This window comes from Saccopteryx leptura, chromosome 1 (assembly GCF_036850995.1).
Source record: "Saccopteryx leptura isolate mSacLep1 chromosome 1, mSacLep1_pri_phased_curated, whole genome shotgun sequence".
NCBI lineage: Eukaryota > Metazoa > Chordata > Mammalia > Chiroptera > Emballonuridae > Saccopteryx > Saccopteryx leptura.
This window is the reverse complement of record NC_089503.1, coordinates 246,564,701-246,584,845: the sequence shown is the minus strand read 5'-3', so window position 1 is coordinate 246,584,845 and position 20,145 is coordinate 246,564,701. Positions and strand designations below refer to the sequence as shown.

At 48.8% G+C, this 20,145-nt stretch overlaps 1 protein-coding gene across 11 annotated transcripts in view; it reads left to right on the top strand.

Annotated features, from left to right (window-relative positions):
• Positions 1-20,145, top strand: part of PIP5K1C (phosphatidylinositol-4-phosphate 5-kinase type 1 gamma) — a 67,536-nt gene that overhangs the window by 405 nt on the left and 46,986 nt on the right. The gene's annotated exons all lie outside the window — the stretch shown is intronic.

The window sequence follows — 20,145 nt, the reverse complement described above, 5'->3', positions numbered from 1 at the left end:
CGCCGCCCAGGGCCGAGGGAGGATTGAACGCCCGGGCTGGGGGCTCGGAGTTACACCTCCTGTTTTGGAAATCACGGGGGGGGGCGCGCTGGGCTGGGGGCAGGGGTGGTTGCAGGGCCCCATTCTTACAGGCTGTGAGTGGAGCGTCCTCCTTTGGAAGAATTCGGGGAAGACCGGCCCTCACCTCTGGCTGGGTGAGAACCCCACTTAGGGCGCATAGTGGGTGTGTGTTCCGCCTTCTGCTCAGGGCGCTCAGGGACGACACCTCTCCAGTCGTATTGGTGGGGGTCTGCTTTGTGTATGTGGAATGGTGAAGTACAGTACCCCTGTTCCAGTGAGGAGGCCCTGTCTCCAAGGTGGGGCATAACAGAGGGTGACTGTGTATCAGTTGTGCTTTCCTGCCTGGACCCACTGTCTGAGCCACAAACCTGCCTGGTATCACCCCTTCCCCCCACAAGAAGTCACTCTTATGTGCACATGTTAGTTGGTCAGGAAAGCCAGGGGCAGCTGGGGTGGAGGAAGGAGGGTCTTTGTGGCCATCTGGGTCAGCCTCCTGACTATCTCATCTATCTTTGTGAAAGTCACCAGACCTGGGTTCTGGTGCACTGGGCTATTCTTTTTCTGGTCTTCACTTTATCACAGGAGCGAGTCCAGAGCATGATGGCATTTTCAATGCTGGGGCTCTTAAGCAAACCCCGGAATAGTAGGCCCTGCTAAGCCTTCTCCTTGGACCTTGGGGGTTTGCTGTAGCCCCAGTGTAGGGCCACTGCTTCCTGGTGCTCCTGTCTTTGGCATGCCTTCCTCACCCTCCGGCAGAGCAGGTGTGGGGAGCCGGGCAGCTTCGCCTCACCAGCTCTAGGCCTGCCTTTCCCTGGGGTGGAGTGCAGAGTCGAGCCACTGCAGTTCCTTCTCAGTTGAGGTCACAAGCTCCCAAATAGGAAGTGTCCTGATCCAAAGAACCCTTTGCTTCTCCCAAGCAGCCCTCATGGGTGGAGCCCTGTGGATACCCACATGGGTATCCATCCTTTCTCCCTTGGGCCTCCAGAAGTTTTCTTGGCAGTCAGGGAGGTGCTGTGCTGCCTGGGAGTTGGGAGAAGTGTCTGGAGAGAGAGAGAGCACGCCAGAGAGAGCATCCTGAGCTCTGGAAGACTCCCACTGCTTCCTTTCCCACTGCCATCTGGAACTGCCTGGTAGATGACCTGTTTCCTTCCGACCGTTCAGTCACCTCGCCTTCATTCAGCCAGCGCCCTTGCCTGGCTAGCCCCACAGTCGTTGAGGGGCCCAGTGAGGTTCTTTCTCAGCCCTCTGACTTCTGCTATTAGCCCTATGCCCTGGCTGGTCAGAGACAAAATAGCCCCAGCCTCAGTGACCACGGGAAAGCTGAAAAGCAAACTTGTCTTATTAGGGGCTGGGTGAGCTGATGGGGACAAATAAAGGCCCAGGCCCCAGCTGTGGTTGGTTCTGACCATCAAGCCTGAAAGATATGGGCTGACCCTCCCTGTCTGTCACCTAAATTCACAGAAATATGCCTTCCCCAACTAATAATTTATTTTACTTGCTTTAAAGAGCTGCCTCTCCCCCTCCAAACCTACTTCTCCTGACCTAAGTTCTGTGAAGTTGGGGTCACAGCTGCCTGCACTTTTCCTACTGCTGTACAAATGTTAACACATAAATGGGTCTGCATGTTCACCGGGACGGTTCATGCTGCACCAGGTCTCTCCCCTCGGCACTATTGACATTTTGGGCCAGAAAATTTTTTGTTTTGGAGGGGCTGTCCTGGGCACTAGAGAGTATTGGAGCAGCATCCCTGATTTCCACCCACTCGTTCCCCCCAGTTGTGACAACTACAGGTGTTCCAGACATGGCCCAGTGTCCCTTAGAGATAATCACCCTGGGAGAGAGCCACTCTACTATACTTATTATTCTGTAACTTGCTTGTTTTTTTATCTGTAGTAGTCGACTTTCCCCCCATGTTGGTATCAGTTATTTTTTAGAAAGAGGGGCCATACTGTACCATAGTTAAGAGGGTGCGAGTCCCAGATATACACTGCCTGGGTTCCACTGACAAGCAAATGCCTTGACCTCTCTGAGAGCCCTCAGTGTCCCCATCTGTAAAATGGGGTGAGTGTGCTTGATGAACATTAGTGACGGCTGCTATAGGCACCAGCCATTACTGATTCACCAGCCTTTTGCTGAGGGACATTTAGGTTGTTTCAGAGTTGCTTTTGCTGTTACAAACAGTAAATGGCTTGTCTTTGAACGTAGGTGCTTCAATTCCTAGAAGTTGGAGCCCTGCCTTGGAATGACTGGATCAGGGACTAGCAGATTGAAAAATGACTATCAGACACCTGATGGCTTTCTAGCAGGGTGTGGCAGAGGCCAAGAGAGATGCTGTTTCCCCACAGCCTTGCCAGCTTGGATGTTATCAGCCTTGGTCATTTTGGCCAATCTGATGGGAGGTGAAACTTATCTCACTGATGTTTAGAATCTGGTTACTTTAAACAGCTGGGTTCCCGAGTCCTGCTCCAGAGAAGGCCTGAATGGGTTCTCCATTGGCTTTTGCAGTTTGTATGGGGTTCCTGGAGGCATGGACACATTCACGGGGCCAACTGTGGGGCCTATGAGATGCTTGTGGAATTTGGGGCTGAGCTGTGGTCTGCTGTTTCAGAGCCATTTTCATCCTGTCCTTCCTGTTCCCGTGATATCTCAGGACAGTCAGCTTCTTCCCAGACCTCCTGACCCCTTCTATATCTAATCTGGTGGCAAATTATGTCAGCTTTGCCTTCAAAATGGACCTAGAATCTACCCACTTCTTTCTTCCTCTGCCTGATCCAGCTGTGTCATTCATCACTGGCCTCGTCCCCCCATCCCTTAATATGTTCCCTACAGCTCACTTCAGAAGGCTTCCATTAAAAACTGACTCAGGTCTGACCAGGCGGTGGCACAGTGGATAGAGCATCGGACTGGGATGTGGAGGACTCAGGTTCGAGACCCCAAGGTCACCAGCTTGAGCATGGGCTCGTCTGGTTTGAGCAGAGGCTCGCCAGCTTGGACCCAAAGTCGCTGGCTTGAGCAAGGGGTTACTCAGTCTGCTGAAGGCCCGCGATCAAGGCACATATGAGAAAGCAACCAGTGAACAACTAAGGTGTTGCAACAAAAAACTGATGATTGATACTTCTCATCTCTCTCTGTTCTTGTCTGTCTATCCCTATCTATCCCTCTCTCTGACTCGCTGTCTGTGTAAAAACAAAACAAAACTGACTCAGGCCCGGCCCTGGCTGGTTGGCTCAGCAGTAGAGCATCGGCTCAGTGTGTGGAAGTCCTGGGTTCAATTCCCGGCCAGGGCACACAGGAGAAGTGCCCATCTGCTTCTCCACCCTTCCCCCTCTCCTTTCTCTCTATCTCTCTCTTTCCCTCCTGCAGCCAAGGCTCCATTGGAACAAAGTTGGCCCCGGGCACTGAGGATGGCTCCATGGCCTCCGCCTCAGGCACTAGAATGGCTCCGGTTGCAAAGGAGCAGTGCCCCAGATGGGCAGAGCATTGCCCCCTGGTGGGCATGCCTGGTGGATCCCGGTTGAGTGCATGCAGGAGTCTGTCTGACTGCCTTACTGCTTCTAACTTCGGGAAAATACAAAAAAACAGAACAAAAAAAACTGACTCAGGTCCTCTATGGTTGGCTCAGTGGTATAGCATCAGCCTGGCATGTGGATGTCCCAGGTTCGATTCCCGGCCAGGGCACACAGTAGAAGTGCCCATCTGCTTCTCCACCCCTCCCCCTCTCCTTTCTCTCTCTCTGTCTCTTCCCACAGCCATGGCTCAGTCGGGACAAGCTGGCCCCAGGCGCTGAGGATGGCTCCATGGCCTCGCCTCAGGCACTAATATAGCTTAGTTGCCAAGTAATGGAGCAATGTCCCAGATGGGCAGAGCCAAGTCCTAGGGGGCTTGCTGGGTGGATCCTGGTTGGGGCGCATGCGAGAGTCTGTCTCTCTGCCTCCCTGCTTCTCATTTAAGGAAAAAAAAAAAGTTGACTCAAGACCCACCCCTTCTCTGCCCCAACCCTCCAGGACTCCCAGCTTCCTTGAGGTAAAATCAAGTTCAGCCCATGGTTTACAACGTGCCCCCATTTCCTCCCTGCTCTTACCTTCTCCCTCTCTCCCCTTCACTCACTCTGCTTCAGCTACATAGAGTTTGCTGTTTATTTTAAAGGCAGTTCAATTTTTAATTTTTTGAGGAACTCTTTTTTTATTTTTTTGACAGAGACAGAGAGTCAGAGAGAAGGACAGATAAGCAGGAAGGGAGAATGATAAGAAGCATCAATTCTTTGTTGCAGCACCTCAGGGTTTCGAACCTGGGTCCCGGTCTGACACTCTATCCCCTGCGCCACCTCCTAGTCAAGAGGGTTTGCTGTTTCTTAACACTTCAGCCCTGCCCAGGGCCTTTGCATAGGCTGAGCCATCTGCCTAGAACATTTGTTCTCCATATCTGTGTCATTTCCTTCCTTAGCTCTTTCAAGTTTTTGCTGAAGTATCTCCTCATTGAGGCTTCCCCTGATGTTTGGGGAGGCCTGAGAGAGGGGTAGGCACAGTTCAAGCAAAGGCCTAGTGTGCTTGAAGAACAGTGAGGGGCCAGTATGCCTAAGGTGGGGCAGGTGTCATCACTGGAAGCTTCCTCTGTAGTTATGGGTACATGGTAACATGGGATTACAACATCTGTCATCCCCTCATTGTGAGTGAGCTGTTGCCTTAGGAGACAGAAAGTTCCCAGTGTGAAGTCCATTCTGGCCACTTTCTAGGAACACAGCGTAAGACTCTTGGACTAGCACCCTCTGCTCTGGGGAGAGACCTTGGGAGCTGGACCACCTTTACCATATGGGGACACTTTGCCTCAGTGTCTTTGTTCTCATAAAGCTGGACCAAGTGAATTGATATGCACAGCCCTTAAAAGGGTGCCTGGCATGTAGCCAACTCAGTGTGGTCTCTGGGGTTTTCCCTCCTTAAGTCTACAAACAAGTCAAAGGGAACTGCACATCATAAACGGTTTCTCGCAGTGCCTGGCACAAACTAGAGTCTGCCATGGGACTCAGAGCATGTGAGGACGTTTAATTTCCTCTTAGTTCTTGAACAATGCTTATCGAACATTTATCAGGCACCTACGGTGGGTCATACAGGTTTCCAGGTGCCTAGGTCAGTTATATCAGTGACCAGGGAGAATTCCCTTGCTGTTCTCTGGCCTCTCAGATTGTTTGGGGGCTAAACAGATAAGACCAGAGGCAGCAGTTTGGGGCCCCCTGGACAAATTCTGTCCGCTGCCAGTTTTTTGCAATAAAGTTTTATTAGAAAATGGTTGGCCCTGGCTGGTTTCAAGTTTTTGCTGAAGTATCTCCTCATTGAGGCTTCCCCTGATGTTTGGGGAGGCCTGAGAGAGGGGTAGGCACAGTTCAAGCAAAGGCCTAGTGTGCTTGAAGAACAGTGAGGGGCCAGTATGCCAGTGGAATGAGTGTTGGCACGGCATGTGGATGTCCTGGGTTCAATCCCTAGTCAGGGCACACAGGAGAAGCAACCATCTGCTTCTCTTCTTCCCCTCCCTCTCCCCCTTCTCTCTCTCTATCCCCCTTGTAGCCAGTGGCTTGATTGGTTCAAGCATCATCCCCAGGCACTAAGGATAGCTTGGCTGGTCTAAGTGTCAGTCTCAGGCACTGAGGATAGGTTGGTTGATTTAAGCATTGGCCCCAGATGGAGGTTGCTGGGTGGATCCTGGTCGGGGCTCATGCGGGAGTCTGTCTCTCTATCTCCCCTCCCCTCACTTAATAAAGAAAAGAAAATGACTGACCTGACCAGGTGGTGGCACAGTGAACAGAGCATCAACCTAGGACTCTGAGGACCTGGGTTCGAAACCCTGAGATCACTGACTTGAGTGTAGGCTCACCAGTTCGAGTGTGGGTTTGCCAGTTTGAGTGTGGGATCATAGACATGACCCCATGGTTGATGGTTTGAGCTCAGAGGTTGCTGGCTTAAAGCCTGAGGTCGCTGGCTTAAACAAGGGGTCACTGGCTCAGCTGGAGCCCCCCAGTCAAGGCACGTATAAGAAGCAATCAGTGGCCCTGGCCGGTTGGCTCAGTGGTAGAGCGTCAGCCTGGCGTGTAGAAGTCCCAGGTTCGATTCCCGGCCAGGGCACACAGGAGAAGCGCCCATTTGCTTCTCCACCCCTCCCCCTCTCCTTCCTCTCTGTCTCTCTCTTCCCCTCCCGCAGCCGAGGCGCCATTGGAGCAAAGATGGCCCGGGCGCTGGGGATGGCTCCTTGGCCTCTGCCCCAGGCGCTAGAGTGGCTCTGGTCGCGGCAGAGCGACGCCCTGGAGGGGCAGAGCATCGCCCCCTGGTGGGTGTGCCGGGTGGATCCCGGTCGGGCGCATGTGGGAGTCTGTCTGACTGTCTCTCCCGGTTTCTAGCTTCGGAAAGATACAAAAAAAAAAAAAGAAGCAATCAGTGAATAAGTTGCCACAACTGTGGCTTGATGCTTCTCATCTCTCTCCCTTCCTGTCTGTCCGTCCCTGTCTCCAAAAAAAAAAGCTACTCCCATTCACTCACATGTAGTCCATGCAGCTTCACGCTATAATGGCAGAGCTAAGTCTCAAGACGGAGACCTTATAGAGCCTGCAATGTGGAAAATATTCACTATCTGGTCCTTTATGGAAAATGTTTGCTGACCCCTGATAAAACCACACTGGACAGCGGTGAGTGTGTAGAAGGAATTGAAACATGTTGTGGCAGTATGAGTGACCAGGGTCCGCTGCAGGTTGTAAGGAGAAGAGATGACTTGAGTGAGACACAGCTGAGGCGGAGCTTCTAATCTAGGCAGAGGAAACGTGCAAAGATCCTGATGCTGGAATGAATGTGATTCCTTGGAGCCACAGAAGCTAAGTCAGTGTATGGGGCAGGGGCTGAGATAGGCAGGGCCGGCCCTGGGGGTCCTGGCTCTGCCTTGGTTTTGTGCTGAGTTCAGTTGGTGCTGCTGGTGGGTTGAAGCAGGGCGGTGAGCACCGAGTCAGTTTTGCAAAGCATGCTCTGCTGCTTGGTGAGGAATGGGCTGCCCAGGGAGGGTGGGGCATGGGGGCAGAGGAAGGTGAGAGAGATGAGGAGCCCTGGAGGGTTTTGGCCTGTGTGCCCTGGAGTTGGTGATGGGGTGGGTAGAGCCCAAGAAGGAGCAGGTGTAAGGAGCTGAGCTTACATTGATGTGGAAGGAGCAGGAAGGGGTGTGTGCTGCCCAGGGGTCCCCAAGGCATGTGGAACCTTACAGACAGGGCAGGATGGTCTGGGCCTTGACCTGAGTGGACACTACCTTGACCTTGGACAGTGTGCTTCTGAGCAAGTGAGGTCCCTGCTTTCTACTTTGGTTCTTCCTCTGCAGATGAGGGTAGGGGGGTCCCAAGGATTCAGGGGGACAGAAATAGGTGAGGCCTGCAGCTCCTAGAAGTGCTCATTAAATGTCATCTGGATGATCTGGGTATTTACAGATGGGGAGGCCAAGGATTCAAAGGGGTCTTGGGCCCCCAGGCTTTCCATTCTCCAATGCTGCCACTGTGACCAAGTCACATGTCATCATGTGTGACAAGGCAAGTCAAGAATCCACTGAGGATTTTTCCATTGCTGCTAGCTGGACTCTCAGCCTGAGCCATGGGACTGCCCTTGTGTAGAGGATTACTGACTGACCAAGGGGATTAGCCTTGGGGCTCTGTACCTCCTGCCCCCATCAGGCTGCACCAGAAGGTGTGGAGTCCCCCCAAGGCACTCTAAGTGCCTGAATCAGTAGAAAGTTTTGTGAACCTGGCTTCTGTCTTTGATTGAAGAAAAGAACCCCCAACATTTTGTCACAATTGTCTTTGTTGCACACACATTATGCTACTTGTCATGGCATTTATCCTGGATGGAGGCATGGGGTTGCTGTTGAAGAGATTTTAGGGAAGTTTTGGTTTCATCATGTTCTGTGGGTCTTGTTTCTCTCACACACGTCTCCTCAGATGTCCCCTACTGGAGAGCTGTCTTAGCTGAAGGCGGTGGAGTTGTTACCGTGTGTGAATAGGTGAGGGAACCAAGGGGGCGGGTGTAGATAGAGAAGAGACACGAGGAGAGCCAAGAAGTGAGGTCCCAGCAGCCATAGGAAGTTTTCAGCTGTTCTGTGCCTCAGTTTCCTCATTTTCAGGATGGGATCGTGGACGTGCTTTCCTTTGTGGTTCATGTGGGGATTAAATGTGTCAATGCACAGGAAATGCGCAGAACAGGGACCAGCATGTGATAGATGCTCAGGAAGTGAGGAGCAAAGGCACATGACTTGGGCTAGGTGGCCTGGGGCAGTGGAATCAGCCTAGAGTCTGGGTGGGCTGTAGGGCTCCTTCACCTGCTGGCTTCATGTGAGCCCGTTTCGCCCTGGTCCCGACTGTGTGGTCAGGCCACGTCTCTGTCAGGGGAGGCCATGGGCCCGTACCAGTTGAAATGGCTTAGGACCCGCTGTGTGACAAACATCCTGCAACTCAGTGGCCTGTTCCTGAGGCCTGTTTCTCACTTAACATCGATTGTCCCTGGTGGGTCAGCAGGGAGCGAGCGCATCATATGCCCAGTCATCTAGCAAAGGTACACATGCAAATCCTAGACCACAGCCATGGTTTCAGTGTTGTTATCAGGGCCTTTTGTCACACTTAGAAGGCTTGGATGATGTATTCTGAGAGTACCTGACAGATGATGACATTTGGTGGTGGCCAGTCTCATGCTCTAACAATACTGCAACATGTCACCTGCAGGGTTGTTTCTGTTGGCGGAATTCCCGGAGGCAGAACTGCCAGGATAAAGGTGCCACCTATATTGAAATGTACCTTCGAGGTGCTTTAATTGGGTGTGGTAAGGCCCACAGACGGGTAGATGACGGCCCTTGAGGAAGAAGGGGGCATGCAGAGCATGTGGGGAAGCACTAGGAGGCAGAGGGAGGAGGAGAAAGCATGGGCCTTTATTGGGGTTTTGTTAGGACACAATGGACAAGGTAGGGGAGGTACCCTGGGGTGATTGGGACAGGGGGAGATGGGCTTGTGTGTGAGCGTTAGATAAGGGGTGTGTGGATTGATTGGTTTGTACATCAGACGTGGACGTACAGGGAGTTGTTTGTGATCTGAGTTGGCCAATGCCAGGATGACAGTTCCCCAGATTTGCGAGGCCTCAAGATGTCAGAGCATTATAAAATACAGAAAGAAATGTGATTAACCCAGAACCAGATGGACCATTCTGAGCTCCCCTGGCTGTGGGTGAGAGTGCCTGTACCTCTCTGGTTCATTTCTCTGGTCTTGGCCAATGTTAGTGGTGCAAGATGACATCTCTGCATAGTTGCAGTTTGGACTTATTTTGTGAATAGGAATGAAAGCTCTTCATATAGTGTAGTTTTTCCTTTTACTGTGCCATCTTTGTTTTATTAAAAATATTTTCCAGGCCCTGGCTGTGTAGTCAGTTGCTTAGAGCTTTGTCCTGATACAATAGTACTGCATGTTTGATCCCCCAACAGAGCACATACAGGAATCGACCAATGAATGCATACATAAATAGAACAAATCCATGTTTCTCTCTCTCTCCCTCCCTCCCTTTCTTCCTCTCTCCTTTTCTTCCTTCTTTTTCTTCTCTCTCAAATTTTAAAAACATGCATATATACACATACATGTATATATATGTATATATGTGTGTGTGTGTCTGTGCCAGCAAAGGGAGCAAAGACAAGCCTGAGATATAGTGACTTGCCCACTCAGGTCACACAGGCACAGTGACAGGACTGATGGGGGGATTCTCACCTGCCCTCTCACTCCTACAGTATTCTGGTTCTTTATCAGAGCTGGAAAATGGAGCGTAACCCACTAGGAGTTAGGGCCATCAAAGAGGCTCTTTGTTGCCTTTGCTTAAGTGAGCTCTGTGGGTCCCATTCCTGTCTGTCTTGGTTCCCAATTTACAGACCCCTCTTTATCATTTACTCCTGGTTCCTTTGTTTAATCACACTCATCTTAGAATTCTTATTTCATTTTCTGGAAACTATATAGTTGTATCTTTCTTATAGTCAATTGAATTATCAGTCTTTTATTTTGTTTGTAGGCACTCTTTATATATTATGGAAGTTTAAAAAAATTTTAATTGATTTTAGAGAGTGAGAAGCATCAACTCATAGTTGCTTCACTCAGGTTGTGCATTGATTGCTTCTCATACATGCCTTGATCTTGGGTCTTAAGCCAAGCATGCAACCCCTTGCTCAAGCCAGTGACCTTGGGCTTCAAGCCAGTGACCTTTGAGCTCAAGCTGGTGACCTTGGGATCTTTTTGATGATCCTGCACTCAAACCAGCAACCTTGTGCTCAAGCTGACGAGCCCACGCTCAAACTGGCAACCTTGGGATTTTGAACCAGAGCCCTATGTTCCAGGTTGATGCTTTGTCAACCACACCACCACCGGTCAGCTATGAATTTTTTTTTTTAATTTATGATACAAGTTTGAGAAGTATTTTCCCATCTTCTTTTACGATGCTTATTAATGTGAGGCAGGTAGTTTTGTTTTTATGTGGTCAAATTTTTCTTTTTTTTTAAGTGAAAGGAGGGGAGATAGACTCCTGCATGCACCACAACCAGGATCCACCCAGCAACCCCACCTGGGGCCAAGTTCAAATCAACTGAGCTATCCTCAGTGCTCGGGGCCAATGCCCAAACCAGTCGAGTCACTGGCTGTGAGAGGGGAAGAGAGAGAGAAAGGGGAAAGGGAGGGGAAAGAGAAGCAGGTGGTTGTTTCTCCTGTGTGCTCTGACCAGGGATCAAACCTGGGGTGTCCACACACAGGTCTGGTGCTCTGTCCACTGAGCAAACCTGCCAGGGCAATGTGGTCACATTTATCCATCTTTCCTTTTATGGTTTTCCAGTTTGGTTTCAAAAGTCTTCCCTGTGCTGAGTATAATTAAATCCTTCTAGTACTTCTATAATTTCAGTTTCCTAACATTTAAATTTTTACTATATTTGGAATTTGTCCTGGCACAAAGCATATGAGGGTTTAGTTGATTCAAGCTTTTCCAAGTGACTCAGAGTTAATCTGAGCCCCACTTTCTGGATGATCTGCTTTCCTCACTGATCTGAGATACTACCTTGATTATATACCAAGCTCCTGTATGTGGCTGTTCTATTTCTGGACTTTCTATTCTGTTCCTTATGTCTGCCTGTGTCTCTTGCAGCAGTTAGGTCTTAAACTACAAGTAATAACATGCTTACTGTGAAAAAGGAACAGCCAGACCCACATGCAATAGAACGTGAATGTTTCTGTGGAAGTAATGACCATCATTCCAGATGTTTTTTCTGTGCTTGTACCTTCCTGTCTTCACATTCTTCTTTTATTTTTTTAAGTTTATATTTTTAGTTTATTTATTGATTTTAGAGAGAGGAAGAGAGAGACAGAAACATCAATCTGTTCATGTATGTGCCTGACAAGGGATTGAACCCACAACCTTTGTGTGTCTGGGACAACTCTCTAACCAACCATGCTATCCAGCCAGGGCCACATTATTATTCTTTTAAAAAATATCTTATTTTGTTAACTTTCAAGCCTGCAGAAAAAGTTGCAAGAATATGAAAATGAACACCTATATATCTGAGGTTCCCAGCTGTTAACATTGCCTTATTGAATTATGTGTGTGTGTGTGTGTGTGTGTGTGTGTGTGGTTTGGTAGGCCATGGAAAGTCAGACGTGATGCCCTGTGATTGCAGACATGATGCTCCTGTGTCCCTAACTACACAAGTACAGTTGATTCCCGTTACTCTCACTTGCTGTGCTGTTCTGTACTGGTGCCACGAGTGCTGAGTTCTGGAACGCTGAACTACTTGCTCCTAGGGAAATGCAGGATTTAGATTCCTGCAAGCCTGTGGTTACCACATTTTTTCCTCTTACCAATAAGTAACCTTGTGTTGTGTGTGTTTCTGTTTAAAGACACCTTATTTAATAACATACTATACATTGTTGCTTTATGAACACTGTGCTCCCAGCCCTATAACTCATGCCTGAGCCAAGCTTCTCTAACACATCTCTATAAGACACATTGCAGCCTTCTTGTGCTTAGGAACCCTAGATGACACTTGAGCTCTACACTTGGGAGACAATTTAAACAGCAAAATCACCACTAAAAAGTACAAAAATGCAAAATAAGTGGCACTTGTTAGACCATAAAAAGGATGCTTATATCTACAGTGCAAGAGCTGAGACACGAAGGCAGAGCATCGCCTGGTTTGACCCCAGTTGGGTACATGTGGGAGTGACTCAGATTTTTCACTACTCTGTGTGTGTCTGTGAATGACCATGAAAGCCACATAAGGATTGATGTGGGATTACAAATAAATTTTAGCCAGAAGGTTTTGGATTTGCAGCTATGGAATTCATGAATAATGATCATCCGCTATCTCTTATAAGCAAAGATATTCTCTTGGCTCAACGCAGGGGTCGAGTGTAGGAAATTTAACATGGGTTCAGTATTCACAGTTTCTTCAATTAATTGGGATTGTCCTCAGCTGGAACTGTTTGTTTCCTCCCTAGGATCAGTCTAGGATCACACAGCACTTCGAGGCCTGGGGACAGTGGGGTCACACAAGGACCCATGACTGGACAAGCTTCCTTCCTGGGATGACAGGTCCTCTGTGGACCTTGACCCCACTGCCTGAATCCTTCTACCTGTGGAACTGTTCAGAATGAGCCGCCCTCCCCACCGCATTCCTCCTCTACCCCACACTCCTCCAGTCCTCTGCCTGCTCCTCCAGGAAGCCTGTCTGATTCCCCCAACTGGTGTTACTCCATTTAGTCCTTCCTGCAGCCTTCTGGGACCGTGAATGGTGGTTGTTGTCCACCTCCCTGTGGGCTGGCTTTGCCCAGAGCCTTGGGCCCTGGACTGACAGTAGGGCCTGTGCTGGACACCAAGAGGTGTTTGGCCATGTTTGTGGCATGAGTGGTGAAGATTCTGGAACCTTCTTGCTGTTTTTCTTGAACACCAGGGCTTTGGAAAACTGTCTTGTGAGCAGCTTAGGGCCTGCAGAGTTCTGGATTAATCCACCTCCCACCCCACGTCCTCTACAAGGCTTCCTGTTTATCATCCTGGACATGCATTCATTCTGTGCAGGGAGATCAAGGGAGGATGGGAAGTAGAAGAGGCAGAAAGAGCCGGGGCGGATTTGGATTTCGGGAGGATCTCAGCAGACCTGGGGCAGGCCTTGAGGGGGAGTAAGAGCAGGATGGGCTGCTGTCAGGGCTCTGCCTCAGACTGCTCCCTACTCCATTCTCAGCCCCCACCCGTTAGCCACACCTAGCCCTGTGCAGTTTCCCAAAAGTGTTCTGTCCTATCACCACAGGGCCCTTGCATGTAAGGGATGGGGGCTGCCCCCCACTTAGAATTCAGCACTCTCGTGATATTTTTTTCCTTCCTTTGGAAAGATGTCACATGAGTTCATGACAAAATGCAGGCCTGGTCCTGCCCCCAGGCACCTCTGTTGCCAGCTTCTCTGTGTCCTTGTAAGGCACTCGGCCATGCACAAGTGCCCTGGTCACACACCTCCTCCCATTGTGTTTATAAAATATACTTTTTTGTGCACTTTGACCTTTTTTTTTTAAGACTTTATTCATTTTAGAGAGAGAAGTGAGAGAGAGAGAGAGAGAGAAAAGGGGGAGAAGCAGGAGGCATCAGCTCCCATATATGCCTTGACCAGACAAGCCCAGGGTTTCAAACCAGTGACCTCAGCATTCCAGGTCAACGCTTTATCCACTGTGCCACCACAGGTCAGGCTGATCCTTTTTTTAAATGCTTTTTGGGTAATAGCTTTATAGAAATATAATTCACATACCACACATTTTACAATGAAGTGTACAATTCATTGGTTTTTTTCTATATTCAGTGTTGTGCATCCATCACCACAATCAATTTTAAAATATTCTTATCCACCCAAAAGGAAGTTCGTTGCCATTAGCATCATTCCTCAACTCCCTCCCCCAGCCCCTGGCTCCCACCATCTACTTTCTGTCTGTGAATCTGATTCTAGGGACCTCATGTGAATGGAATCAGTATTTGTCTTTTTATGACTGGCTTATTTCATTAAGCTCCCCCAAAGAAAGCCCTGCCCCTATTAGTAGTCATAGTAGTCACTTCCCATTCCCCTCCCCAGCCTCTTGACAGCCACTAAACCCATCCTGGACCTGTGGATTTGCCTGTTCTGAACATTTTGCATAAATGGAATCACATACTATGTGGTCTTTTGTGTCTGGCTTCTCTCACTGAGAGTCATGTTTTCAGGGTTCATCTACATTGTAGTTAGTGTCAGGTCTTCATTCCTTTTCATGGCTGCATAATATTCCAGCATATGGATGGACCACACTATGTTTATCTATTCAGCAGTTGAAGAACACGTGGGTTATTTCTACCTTTTGGTTGCTGTGAACATGCATGTACAGCTTTCTGTGTGGAAAGATGTTTTCATATTGCTTGGGTGGATGCCTAGGAGCTAAACTGCTTGGTCACATGGAAACTATGTGTTTAACCTTTTGGGGAACCACCAGACTGTTTTCCTTGGTGGTTCCAGCATTGCACATTCCTACCAGCTGTGCACAAGGGCTTTGATTTCTCCATGTCCTCACGATACTTGTTATTGTTCATCTTTTTCATTCTAGCCGTCGTAGCAGGTATGAGGTCGTATTTCCCTGTGGTTTTGATTTGCATTTTCCCTATGACTAATGATGTTGAGCATCTTTTCATGGGCTTATTGGCCATTTGTGTAGTGTATCCTCTTTGGGGAAATGTCTGTTCAGAAATGTTTGTTCGGCCCTGGCCGGTTGGCTCAGCGGTAGAGCGTCGGCCTGGCGTGTGGGGGACCTGGGTTCGATTCCCGGCCAGGGCACACAGGAGAAGCGCCCATTTGCTTCTCCACCCCCCTCCTCCTTCCTCTCTGTCTCTCTCTTCCCCTCCCGCAGCCAAGGCTCCATTGGAGCAAAGATGGCCCGGGCGCTGGGGATGGCTCCTTGGCCTCTGCCCCAGGCGCTAGAGTGGCTCTGGTCGAGGCAGAGCAACGCCCCGGAGGGGCAGAGCATCGCCCCCTGGTGGGTGGGCAGAGCGTTGCCCCTGGTGGGCATGCCGGGTGGATCCGGTCGGGCGCATTCAGGAGTCTGTCTGTCTGACTGTCTCTCCCCGTTTTCAGCTTCAGAAAAATACAAAAAAAAAAAAAAAAAAGAAATGTTTGTTCAAAACGTTTTTCAATTGGGGTTATTTTTCTTATTATTATTGAATTGTAAGCATTCTTTATATATTCTACATATAAGTCCCTTACCAGATTTGTGATTAGCAATATTTTCTCCCAGTCTGTGGGTTTTCTCTTTACTTTTCTTGGTGGCGTCCTTTATTTTTATTTTTATTTTTTAAATTTATTGATTTTAGAGGAAAGAGAAAGAGAGAAGTGGGGGAAGGAACAGGAAGCATCAACTGCTAGTTGCTTCTTTTATATGCCTTGACGAGGCAAGCCCGGGGCTTTGAACCGGCAACCTCGGTGTTCCAGGTTGATGCTTTATCCACTGCACCACCACAGGTCAGGCAAGCAGTGTCCTTTTTTTTTTTTCTATATTTTTCTGAAGCCGAAACGGGGAGAGACAGTCAGACTCCCGCATGCGCCTGACCAGGATCCACCCGGCACGCCCACCAGGGGGCTACGCTCTGCCCACCAGGGGGCGTAGCTCTGTTGTGATCAGAGCCACTCTAGCGCCTGGGGCAGAGGCCGAGGAGCCATCGCCGGCCATCTCGCCCGCCATCTTTGCTCCAGTGGAGCCTCGGCTGCGGGAGGGGGAGAGAGAGACAGAGAGGAAGGAGGAGGGGGGTGGAGAAGCAGATGAGCGCTTCCTCCTGTGTGCCCTGGCCGGGAATCGAATCCCGGACTTCTGCACTCCAGGCCGACGCTCTACCACTGAGCAAACTGGCCAGGGCCGAGCAGTGTCCTTTGATACACAAGTATTTTTAATTTTGATGGAGTCCTCTTTATCTTATTTTTTGTTTGTTCTGCTTTAGTAATCATATCTAAGAAACCACTGTTTAACCCTGTTTTCTTCTGAGAGTTTTATAGCTTCAGCTTACACTCATTTAGAGTTAGGTTGTTTTTTAATATTTTTAAGTTCATTATTATTTTTTTTGTTATTGGTTGATTTTAGTGAGAGAAGAAGAGAAAAAGACAGGAACAAAGGAGATGTCCTTGTATGTGCCCTAACTGGGGACCAAACTGTCAACCTCTGTGCTTTAGGATGATGTTTTAACCAACTGAGCTCTCTGGCCAGGGCTGGAGTTATGTGCTGTTTTATTTATTTATAAGGTCTACCGGAAAGTTCTGTCCGTTTCTATCACAACAAGTTTCGACACGTAAGCACATGTTTATTTGGCGCATGTGTGCCTCTCTATTTTTATCACTTAATGTATACATACTGATGTAGCAAATTAACTAAAACAAAGTTGATTCACATTAGTCTTATGTATGAAGCGATAGTGTACCCATAGCTACTGATAAAGTTCATTTACGCCACTGTAATTTTTACGAATTTCAACAAAGAAGAAATGCTACAGAAGCATGTCTGTCGCATCCACCATATTCCCCGGACTTAGCACCCTCCGACTATCACTTGTTTTTGTCCTTACAAAATTTTCTGAAGGGCAAAAAATTCAAAAATGAAGAAGATATCAAACAAGCACTGGTTCAACTTTTCGCATCAGAAGATAAAACATTTTTCAAAAATGGGATATATAAATTGCCCTCACGCTGGCAAGAAATCATTCATAATAATGGCAATTATATTAATTATAAAATTTATTGACGGTAAGAAAAATTTGTATTTTGTTTTATTCCAAAAACGAACAGAACTTTCCGGTAGACCTTACATATTTCGCTTCTCCTGTGTGTCCTGACCAGGGATTGAACCTGGGACATCTACATGCCAGGCTGACACTTGACCATTGAGCCAACCAGCCAGGGCCCTATGTGCTTGCTTGCTTGCTTATTTATTTATTTATTTATTTATTTATTGCAGAGACAGTCAGAGAGAGGTACAGATAGGGACAGACAGACAGGAATGGAGAGAGATGAGAAACATCAATTCTTTGTTGCGACACCTTATTTGTTCATTGATTGCTTTCTCATATGTGCCTTGACCAGGGGGCTACAGCAGATCAAGTAACCCCTTGCTTGAGCCAGCAACCTTGGGCTCAAGCTGGTGAACCTTGCTCAAACCAGATGAGCCCGCGCTCAAGCTAGCGACCTCAGGGTCTCGAACCTGGGTCCTCCATGTCCCAGTCTGACGCTCTATCCACTGCTCCACTGCCTGGTCAGGTCCTATGTGCTTTTTTAAATTGAGGTAACATTAGTTAATATGTAAGTTTCAGGTGTACAGCATTATTATTCAATAATGGTCACACTGTAGTGTACTCACCACCAGAAGTCTAGTTTCCATATGCTTTGAGTTAATGTTATGTGTGATGTGAGATAGGGCCCAGTTTTATTCCCTATGTGTGGAGATCCAAGTGTCTGCACCACTTGTTGAGACAGTTTTGTTCTTCTCTGACTTGTTTTTTCACCCTTGTTGAAATCAGCTGACTGTAAATATACAGGTTTGGTTCTGGATTCTAAGTTGATCTATTTTGGACTGTTTTGCTGATCTCTGTGCCTGTTTTTGTACTAGACCATTCTATCTTAGTTACTGTAGCTTTGTAGGAAATTTTGAAATGGGAAAATGTAAATCTTCCAACTCTGTTCTGCATTTTAGAATATTAAGTCTGGCTTGGGTCTTGGTCTCTATCAGTGCCACTCAGAGCTGCCACATCCTTTTACACACCTGTGTAATACTCCATTATCTGCATTCTAGCCATGAATTCAGTTTGCTCATCAACTCTTTTTGGAACAGCTACTGTGTGCCAGGCCTGGAGGGAGGGGCATAGATAGTAGCACCTGGAAAGAGCACAGAAGAAGTTTGGGAGGGGTTAGTCAGCACCAGGTGATCCAGGACTTGTCCCTGTGGGCACAAATGAAGAGAGCAGATAGAGAAATGTCTAGATGGATGATGCCATGTTGAAACCCAAATCATTTAGGTGTTGCTGCAAAACAAATTACCCCTGAACATCATGGCTTTAAACAATAGTAAACATTATCTCACAGTTTCTATGGTTCAGAAATCTAAGAGTGGCTGAGCTAGGTGGTTCTGGGTTGGGGTCTCTCATGAGGTCACAGTCAAGCCTAGGGCTGCCTCATCCAAAGGCTCCACTGGGGCTGTTGGTCTGTTCTGTTGGTCACACCCACCAACCATTGCAGGAGGCTGTGGATACCAGGGACCATCCTGGAAGCTGGCCACCACATCATGCAGCTTGTCTGGTTCCAGAGCCTCCTTCTTCTTAACCTGTGAAATTGGGAGATTGTACCCTTGCCATTGGGAAAATTGAGGTGTGAGTTGAGCAGTTACTGCTTGCCTGGCAGAGAGGAACCCTCAACATACAGAAGCTCCTATGATAACCCCAGAGTCCGGGCAGGTGCTCAGGGCCTGATTTCAGCCTGGCTCAGCACCAACTTTCTTTGGGACTTTGGGTAAGCACTGCCACCTTGGCCTCAGTGTAAAACAGTCGACTCAGCCTGGTTCTGGAAGTCTAGACCTGCCCCTACTGGGAAATTGGTTCTGGGACTGGAAAGTTGAGAGAATGCTTGGCCCTGGGCTTCCACCATTGGCCTCTAGCCTCACTAGTGGACGTCTACCCCATAAGCACCCATAAACAAGAGGCCCAGAGGGGCTCCTGCTGAGTGGCCCCTGTGGCTCTCAGCATTCTGGAATCTAGGTGCAGTGTCTGCAGCCCAGCCTGGCTGCTGCTGGGTAACAATATATCTGGGAGGTAAACTGGGCCAAGAAACCATTTACGTCCTGAGACAGTACATGATCCTTGCCAGGCATCTGCGGTGGGGTTCTCTCCTGGGGAGCCCTCTCCCGGATCCACTCTGTCCAGCCGTCCCAGGATCTGGCTCCAGGTTGCTGGCCCCTTCCCCAAGGGGGGTCTGTGGATGTATATTCATCATTGGGACCTACTGTTCTCTTGAGGAGCCCCTGTCCCCCAAAGCCAGGCAGAGTACTGTTGACTCCTGGGACCCAAGCCTAGTAGCTAGAGCTACATATGCCCCACACCTGACCTGTGGGGCCCTGCCCTGTACTTTGTGAGGGGCCATTAGGTACCTGCCTGGGAGGGTTAGCAGGGAGGAAAGCAGCACTAAGAGAGTCCTCGGGGGCCCCCAAGTTCAGCCAGGCTTGATGCCAACCTGACCTCTCCGGTTATGTAGGGTGTGGACAAGCTTTACCATGAAGGGCTAGGCAATCTTTGTCACACCTGTTCAGTTCTGCCCTGGTAGAGATTAGAGATTCATACATGAGTGGAAGTGGCTGTGTTCCAATAAAACTTTATTTATAGCCTGACCTGGCAGTGGTGCAGTGGATCGAGTGTCAGATTGGGACGCAGAGGACCCAGGTTAGAAACCCCGAGGTCGCTGGCTTGAGCACGGGCTCATCCAGCCTGATCGCGGGTTCGCTGGCTTGAGTTTGGGATTATAGACATGACTCATGGTCTCTGGCTTGAAGCCCAAGGTCACTGGCTTGAGCCAAAGGTTGCTGGCTTGAGCAAGAGGCCACTTGCTTTGCTGGAGCCCCCAGTCAAGGCACATATGAGAAAGCAATCAATGAACAACTAAGGAGCTGCAGTGAAGAATTGATGCTTCTCATCTCTTTCCCTTCCTGTCTGTCCCTTTCTGCCCCTCTCTCTGTCTCCCTCTCTGTCTCTGTTACACACACACACACAACTTTATAGAAATAGGCAGTGGGCGGGTATGGTCTGCAGGGCAGTTTGCTGACCTAAGTTATATTAATACATATTCTTTCCATACACCTTTTCTTCAAGCAGCATGAGTTGGGTTTCTATTCCATACAAACTATCCTAATACTGCTTCTCTGAGCTTCAGTGTCCCCCTCTGAGAAGAAAAGAGATGGGCATTGCTTGAGACAGGGTGGGCCAGAGGCACTGCAGGCTGTGGCCTTGCTGGGTATTCAGCCCTTGGCCATACAACCAG